General features: G+C 41.4%; 1 long non-coding RNA gene across 1 annotated transcript; it reads left to right on the top strand.

Moving 5' to 3' along the window:
• The first annotated feature begins 694 nt into the window (after positions 1–694).
• LOC134466373 (uncharacterized) lies at positions 695–1,704 on the top strand. The gene is made up of 3 exons (XR_010038288.1): positions 695–828; positions 916–993; positions 1,077–1,704. It is a non-coding gene; the product is annotated as an uncharacterized LOC134466373 (long non-coding RNA).
• The last annotated feature ends 6,781 nt before the right edge of the window (positions 1,705–8,485 follow it).

Here is an 8,485-nt window from a genome sequence, read left to right as displayed (position 1 = left end):
ATATTTTGAGATGGATCCTCCGTTGGGGTGGTTAAATTGAAGAGTTTGGTGGCCATGGTTATCTTTTTCGAACCAGAATATTTGTTACAGATAAAGAATTATTCCTTCCAGGAGTCATGTGTGTTCAAAAGGGTTTTAATGCACGCTAGGAGCTTTAAAACAGGTCAAATACCTGCCCGACGGGCCAGGGTTTAACCGAAAACAGCGCAATTGAACAACTTTGCGCAGCACGCATGAAAATTTCTCGCGGTTTCCCCTTTCATCCTTTTCCCTGGGTCCACCCAAGATGGGATATGAATCCAAACTGGCCGGAATTGCCCTTTAATGGTTTGCAGTATTGTTAACTACACTAAACCTATTTTAAAGGTGCACTGTGTAAGATTGTGGCCAGCATAGGCATGTTGCTCACTGAAACTGTTTCCTATTGCTAAATTTTATATTTTTGTCAATATTAACTTAGTACTAAGTAACAAACTAAGATTTACTAGCATGGTCAAAGTATAGTAAATTTTGCAGCTAAAAACGCCCATTTCTAGAAATTCTATATGCCGGACCATAAGTTCCCCCTTTTCATGTGTAGCAGGACGCGCCTGCGTTGGTAAATTGCGTTAATTGATTGACAGCAAGTATAGGCGGGCTTAAGGTTATAAACCTGGGGAGAGCGTTCTTCCTGTGCTGGCGTCTTCCTGTCAGACTGCTTGGGTTGGCAGGCCCTGGTGTTGCCTGAGGTCACGAATGAATGTGTGGGCCTATGTTGGCGTGTCGTTGTGGATGTTGAGTGATATTGCGCCAAGAGCTGCGTAACGTGCAGTTATAATTCAGTCCAGGGTAAGTTGCGTCCCTACACATACCTCCACGATAAGACGCTTCTCTGTCATTACTCGTGCCTAAGGTGATGCGTATTTTCGTTTCTAGACAATAGCCTGGTAATGGAAAGCCTGTGTGTGGTGGATCGCTGAAGCTGTCGTGAGTGAACACAACGTGCGTTATAAGGTGGGTAGGCGATAATACCTGTACACTCTGCCTTGTTGAATCGCTACTTTGCCAATTAAATGACGGCAGTTTGTATTCTATAGCGTACATCGGCGCTCTCCAGCAGGACCAGGAACTGGTACAAGGTGCCGTCTATCTGCTGTTTTGCCAGAAGAGGATTGCGTTTTATGTCATTTGTTTGTTTCCCTGTGTGTGTGACTGTTCTGTTGTTCACGTCAATTGATTTGGTCGTGCATATGCGGGTCAGCTGTATTGGCTATTCAGCCTTCCCCGCCGCACTGTGTAACGTTGTGCGTCTGCGCGCTCTGACCGTTTAACTCGCAGGTGCAGCTTCCACAGGCTGCGCCCACTGTGCCCCCTGACGCACTAACCCGTGTGCTGTGTTCCCCTTTTGCTGTGCTTTGCATGTTTGTTTAAATACAGATTTGCAGTGTGTTTTTGTTTGATTTAATTTGCATTATTTTGTGATTTGTGTGCATTTCTGTTATTTTCTTGTAGTTTGGTTTATTTCTTCTGCTCTGGGGACATTAGTGGTAGCGCCCGCTACTGGTTCTGACCAGCCCTATTAACGGCTCAAAGTGTACTGTCTGTTAACCGTGAATGTGAGTGAGTGAGCCCTGCCCCTGCTTGTTTGCACATGCTGTTTTATTCATGCATATTTATCATATGTTGTACAGATAATTGAACTAAGAATAAACTATTTAAACTGTGGGATCCCTGTCTCTGTCTCCGTACTAAGAACCTGTGTTGCCTTTCTGTTGAGTAAGGTAATTATTGGTGGTAGACTTGCATGTCTACCCCTGGCGTAGTCGCTACACAACTTGTAAAAGTCCACTCGGTTACACATGTATGAAAATTGCAATTTTCCCAGTCATAATGAATACTTTGAATTTGATGGTGGTGATAAGTATTCATGAAAAAGGTAGCAGTAATGAATGGGCAGCATGAATTCTGGAAAGAAACTGCTTAAAAAAAAAAAAAAAAAGCATTACACAGTGCACTTTGAATGTAATTATAAATAATGTATATGTAACCGGGTCATATTTAAGGTTTTTGATGATTTTATTTTGTTTCAATATTTTGGGATTTAATTTTATTCAAAACCGGAAGTGACTTAATGCTGGGGCGGGATTTCCGGTTTAGTGAACGGTTCATGAGGAAACCTTGCAAGCGCAAGCGAGACACGAAATCATCTTCCCGAGAATGATTGTAAGTTCATTAATTTAGTTAAAATATATTGTTACATTTAGTTAAAATGAGGAATTGAACTGAAGATAATGTGCAATAGTTCGCTAAGTAACAGATGGACCTAGATTCACATGCAGATTTGCTGCCTGACTGCAGCATGGTTTACCCTGTCTCAACCTAGCCTCGCCACGAGTAAATATCATTTAAGCTTGAGTTCATGTAAGTGTACGTGTAAATATGGTGGCGTTAAGTACTTAAGTCACAATATTAGGAATATCTCCATGTATTACACTGTGATGTGATTAGTACTGAAATGGATTGTATACTGTATCACCCAACCTAGGGAACCTCGGTGTCCGGTGAAGTAAAGATCAGTGATCACGCGCTGGTGTGGCGCGGTGTGTATTGAGTAAGTGAAAAGGTTTTCTTGAAAAGTGTTAAGCACCTTTCTAGAGTGAACTGTGGTTGTGGTGTACTAATGTTATAATGTGTGTTTCTCATCTCCAGTATCACCACTACCGTTTGTACCGTAGTTACTATGGGGTACAGATTTGATGGTTATCGCCTATTTAGAACAGCCTCCTGGGGTTTTGAGGCAGTATACTGTGACGAGTGTTTTCATTTTATAAAAAAGAGAAACCCTGTAAAAGTATTTCTCTGGTTGTTTTTATTTTATTTCCTTTTGAGGCTCTTTTAAGTCCAGAACATGGACACTTGTATTTTTCTTCTTTTTCTTTCCTTATACAAATAAAATTCAAATCTACTTTTGCTATCAGATAAGATCCTAGTTGTGTCGTGTGCATTTCTTCACGGTCACATTACATTATAAATAAGATGATATACAAAGGTGACACAGTTCAACACACACAAAAACACAGGTTGATGTGTCACAAACATTGAAGAACACAAACATAGTTGGAGTCTGCATACATGTACTGTGTGTGGGCATGATGCAGTGGGGGAAAACTATTCTAAGTAACCCTCTATATCTCTCACACACAATCTCTCTCTCTCTCTCTCTCTCTCTCCAACTCTCAGTTCCTCCTCTTACCTAGTTTTCATGGTTGTGTGCGTACAATAAGTCACACTGCAAGCATATCCCTGACTTCACACAAACACATACACACAGAGCGCAACATAAACATCAGTTTTGATAAGCTAGGCCAATGAAAAGGCCCAATACAAACACACCAATTTAGATAAGATAAGGCTAGCATGTTGTTACAAACTATATGAGGGATTTAGGAGATATATAGGGAACATTTACAATGGAATAGTTATCAATACAGTATATGGGATGTAAAGCTGGTAAATAAACAGCTCAAAGTTAGTACGAAATAAACATCATGGATATCAAGAAAAACACATCGTAAAAACTCCAAAAAGTGTGTGTTTGTGGTATGGGGACTCAGGTGGGGGCTTTCCTGTTTCCACTGGTAGATGCTGTTTGGGCTTTTTTAAAATGTATTTTTTTTTATTTAAGTTTTTCAGTTTTGTGGCGTTTCTTGAGAACCATGATGTTCTTTTTGCAGAGGGTTTGTGTGTGTGTGTGTGTGTGTGTGGATGCACTTGACAGCTCACAGGTTTTGGACTACCCTTAAACAGAAACCAACACTCACAGATCGCTGGGTTAATGAAATCTGGAATAGATTTTAAAACTCTTCTGATATATAAGTTACTCAATGACTAAGGCCAGGGAGCGGCAACCAGAAATGTTCAAATACCCATATTGCCCCCCCTCCAAAAATGTGAGGACCGCACACACGTAGCCTCGTATCCAGGAGAGTGTGGTGCCTTCCTTTCCCATCTCAAGGCAACATGCCACGGTTTCATAAAGCTTGTCATCTTGTTTCAGCATCCAGGAAATGCTCACATTCAACCCATAGCAAAAGTCTAGCCGAAGAACCATTAAAAAACGAGAGCTCCAACGTTTACTTCTTGTTATCAATTGCCGACTGCCGTAGTAGCTGCCTGGCTGTCAGAATGAGCGTCGCAGAAAGATGACGTGACACCTCAGATGAATACAGACAATTCATTTGTTCTCTTAACCCGGGAGATTTAAACTTTCAAATGAGACGGCAACGTAATTGTATCATTCTAAACCAAATAAGAAAATACTGTTTATGCGTGTACGACGGATTTCTGTCTGTGAATGTCTGTGCCCCGCTGACTCCCGTTGTATGGTGGTTTGTGGATATCGCGCAAACCCAAAATCTCACGGAAGGCTTCAAATCAAACAAAAGTGACACAGGTGGGTAGGTCAGTGTATGATACATCAAAATTAAGGCCCCAAATGCAAAATACCGACCTAACCCTTTAACGTCTCCGTGAGCAGTGCGAGTCCGTGAGGTTCGCAGGCTGCCTTGCACACTGCACAGTCAGTGTCCGCGTTCCATTTTCAATGGAGCCCGCACATTGAACGTGAACGTCCGCGCAGGAAAATAGTCTCGAGTTCTATTTTCAAGGAGCAACGTCCCCGCTTACGCCCCTATTCTAACAGTTTCGGACTGATAACGGACACGTTCTGTGGACGTACTGTGGATGTCCGCGCCGTTAGTGTGAATGCAGCGTACGACTTGTAGCACAAAAGTTGCTACAAGTTCAACTCCCAACCCGCCAGGTTGGTGGGGGGAATAATTAACCGGTTCTCCTCCCCATCCTCCTCCGTGCCTGACTCCCGCTGCCTGCCCCCTTTCACAGGTGAGGTATAATTGCAATTGTGTATGTGTGTGTGTGTGTGTGCAAATATGGAGCCGAAGATGTTTTGTTTATCCTTGAATGATGTTTCATTTTTTTTGTAACAACGATACTGGCATAAGTAAGTGTGTAAGTCTTTTCAAATCTGCCAGCCTGTCAATAGTGTGTGTGTGTGTGTGTGTGTGTGTGTGTGTGTGTGTGTGTGTGTGTGTGTGTGTTGCTGAGCATGGCATGCAGTAAAGACTTAGGTATACGGCTGTGTGTCATGTTGTTGCCGTGGTCATGAGAGCCAGTAGATGTTTGTGGTTAAGAGAAGAGATTGAGGTGTTAAACTGTGGTCACTGCTGATGCAGAGAGGCGCTTACTTGGAAAGTGTTCAGTGTAGTCTACGTAGAACTTTGGGATACGCAATATACCCACCTTAAAATTTCAGGGATTTCAATTGATTAAAATGGATTAAAATTGATTGATCCATTATTTAGAATAGCACAAATACATACAGTATACCCACCACAAAAAGTTTACTACGCCACTGAAAGAGCTGTCAAGAGTTTCACACCTTCATACCACCAAACTGACATGAGAGAAGATAACGCACATATTCTTGGTTTTTATGTTACAGTAATATTAGTTTATCTACCCTAGACTGACTGTTATAACTACTTCATCATTTATTACAGTTTTATAGCACAGCAGTATTTAGGCCTTATGAAGTGTGTGTGTGTGTGTGTGTGTGTGTGTGTGTGTGTGTGTGTGTGTGTGTGTGTGTGTGTGTGTGTGTGTGTGTGTGTGTTTCTGTTTATGGTATGGGGACTCAGGTGGGGGCTTTCCTATTTCCACTGGTAGATGCTGTGTTGAGTTTTTTTTTTAAATATTTTTTTCAGTTTTTTGGCGTTTCTTGAAAGCCATGACGTTCTTTTTACACAAGGTTTGCGTGCGCGATACAAATATTAGGCCCTATAGTTGATAAGTATCGCTGAGGGCAGATGAAAATAACACTGTTAAATAAGATTTCTTCCATTGAAGGAGTATTTACAGAGATTTTAGATTAAGCTGTGTGCATTCACATGGGTTTGTGGCGAGCCTACCTAGTGTTTTACATATAAAAAGGGGGATCGCGATGTGGCAAGCTTGCTTGGAATGACATGACAGTGTTTGCTTGTGGTGCAGCCTGTTGTGTGTGCCGGCGTAATTAACCAAGAAAAACAAGAAGCCTGGTCACACTTGCTTCCAATCCGAGTGTTTACTGTTTCCATAACCTGCGCCTAGCTTGAAGTCTGATTACCCTTACATGGTAAATGAAAATGCTAAATAAACAAAATAAATACATTTATACAGAAAAATGAATTAATGAATCCACATACACATACATAAACAGAAAAATAAAATAGAAATGAAATAAATGATGAATACACAAAATGAAATCTTTGTCACATATTTTGTCTCTAGCAAGAAAAGCGGAAAGGGGCGGACTGAAGTTACAACATGAGCAGCTGGATAAGGCAGCGTGTCTATGTTTCCACGGCCCATTGGTCCCATGTCACTAAGACTTTTTTTTACCATAAAATAAATTATATTTGTAGGATATAGTATATGTATATGTAGTACTAGACTTCCTTATCAACCGCTCCCAGAGAGTAAGAGTAAATGGTCACCACTCTGGACTATTGTCTACATCTACGGGCTCTCCGCAGGGTTGCGTTTTATCACCGCTCCTCTATATCCTCTACACAGACGACTGTCACTCTGGAATGGACAGTCGCCACATCATCAAATTTGCAGATGACACCGTCATTGTGAGTCTGCTTGAGGACAAGGAATCTGCACATGGTCCCATTATAGACTATTTTGTGAATTGGTGTCAAGATGCTATGCTGGAGCTCAACGTGTCCAAGACGAAGGACATGTGCATTGACTTTAGACTAAAAGCTCCAAACCCTACCCCTACCACGATAAATGGAAGCAACATAGAAATAGTACACCAGTACAAATACTTGGGGTCCATCATAGATGACAAACTAACTTTTAACAGCAACACTGATATGCTGTGCAAAAAAGGGCAGCAGCGACTATACTGCCTTAGGAAATTGGCAAGGTTCCACGTGGACAAGACCCTAATGACTTTGTTTTATAGGTCTTTTATAGAATCAATTCTTACATTCTCTGTGATCTGTTGGTATGCCTTCCTTAATGTTAAGAGCAAGAATGCCATATCAAAGATTATTAAGGTTTGTAGCAATATTACTGGTGTTCAACAGAAAAGCATGACTGCGCTGTACGAGGAACAGGTAATAAGGAAGGCCGAATGTATTTTAGAAAATTACTCCCATCCCCTGCATAAGGAATTCCAGTTTTTACCTTCTGGTTCCCGCTTTAAATGCCCATTAGCTAGGACAAATAGATATAAAAAATCATTTTTACCCTCTGCTATTCAGCTGCTAAATTCCACTAGGAAGCATAGATAGCCATGAGTTGTATGTTTAGCTACTCTAAGCCCTACTCTGTAGATCTTTCTTTTAGATTACACATTTATCTTAACCCCTCCACCTTTTTATGCGTTTTAAACGGTTATTTATGTCTGTTAAATGTTTTATGTGGGTGCGTGTGTGTGTGTGCGGGTGTGAGAGGTGTACCACCACTGCAAAACAATTGCCCATACTGGGACAAATAAAGGCTACTACTACTACTACTACTTGAGGATCATTTCTGAATGTGAATAATTTCTTAGAAATGTGGGAACATGAAGCAGCAAGAATATGCTGTGGGACCAATGGGCCTAAAGAATAATGTTAAAAGTTTTTATTGATGTGCTGTGGGACCAATGGGCTGTGGGACCAATGGACTGTGGGAACATAAAGCTGACCCTGCTGAGGGGAGGAGAACGCCCACTACCATATAAAGAGCTCAATCTTCTTTGTGTGGTTGCAGGGGGCGGTGAAGACGCGGTCCCGAGTCGCTGGTTGCAAGAAGCAATATTTTCATAGTTTTCACAAAGCACATTTCACTGCAAGCCATCGCGCAACAGGTCTTCTGCAAAAAGTAATATTTCCAAGACATTGCAAAAAGCAATACTTCCAAGTAGAGGTGCTTAACTCGAATCTTTGAGGCGTCCGGATTGATTGGATCATTCCAAGGAGGGTATCCGGATTAGACGGATCAATCGGATCACTTATTTAAAATAAATAAAAATAAATAAAAATAATGTATTTTTTAAAACGTTTCTGCCGTTAAGTAGCTATGCGCCTCGCCTTTGTTGTCCCATTTATCAATTCACGTTGATAAATCAAAGAGTAAGACAGTTTGATCAACAAAACTCACTTTATGAATGTAACAGTTCCTAAACTCATGCTGCGATCCGACCCACCTGGGTCTCCTCACTAAACATGCAACCACAACTCGAACAGCCTTTGGCAGCAGTGAAACGGCATGTTCCTGATTTTGCAATAAATGTGTGTGTTTGTATTTAAGACTAAAAGTCAAACATTTGGGAGCAGAAGTCTAGTTGAGCAGGGACAGTCAGGAGGCGAGCAGCAGATGACCACTCGCTTCCGCTGCCGAGTTGCCTTGCGACTCACACACTCGTGGCAAAAACGAAACTTAAGCGATT

Source organism: Engraulis encrasicolus, chromosome 16 (assembly GCF_034702125.1).
Source record: "Engraulis encrasicolus isolate BLACKSEA-1 chromosome 16, IST_EnEncr_1.0, whole genome shotgun sequence".
NCBI classification, from domain to species: domain Eukaryota; kingdom Metazoa; phylum Chordata; class Actinopteri; order Clupeiformes; family Engraulidae; genus Engraulis; species Engraulis encrasicolus.
This window is presented reverse-complemented; position numbering and strand designations above follow the sequence as displayed.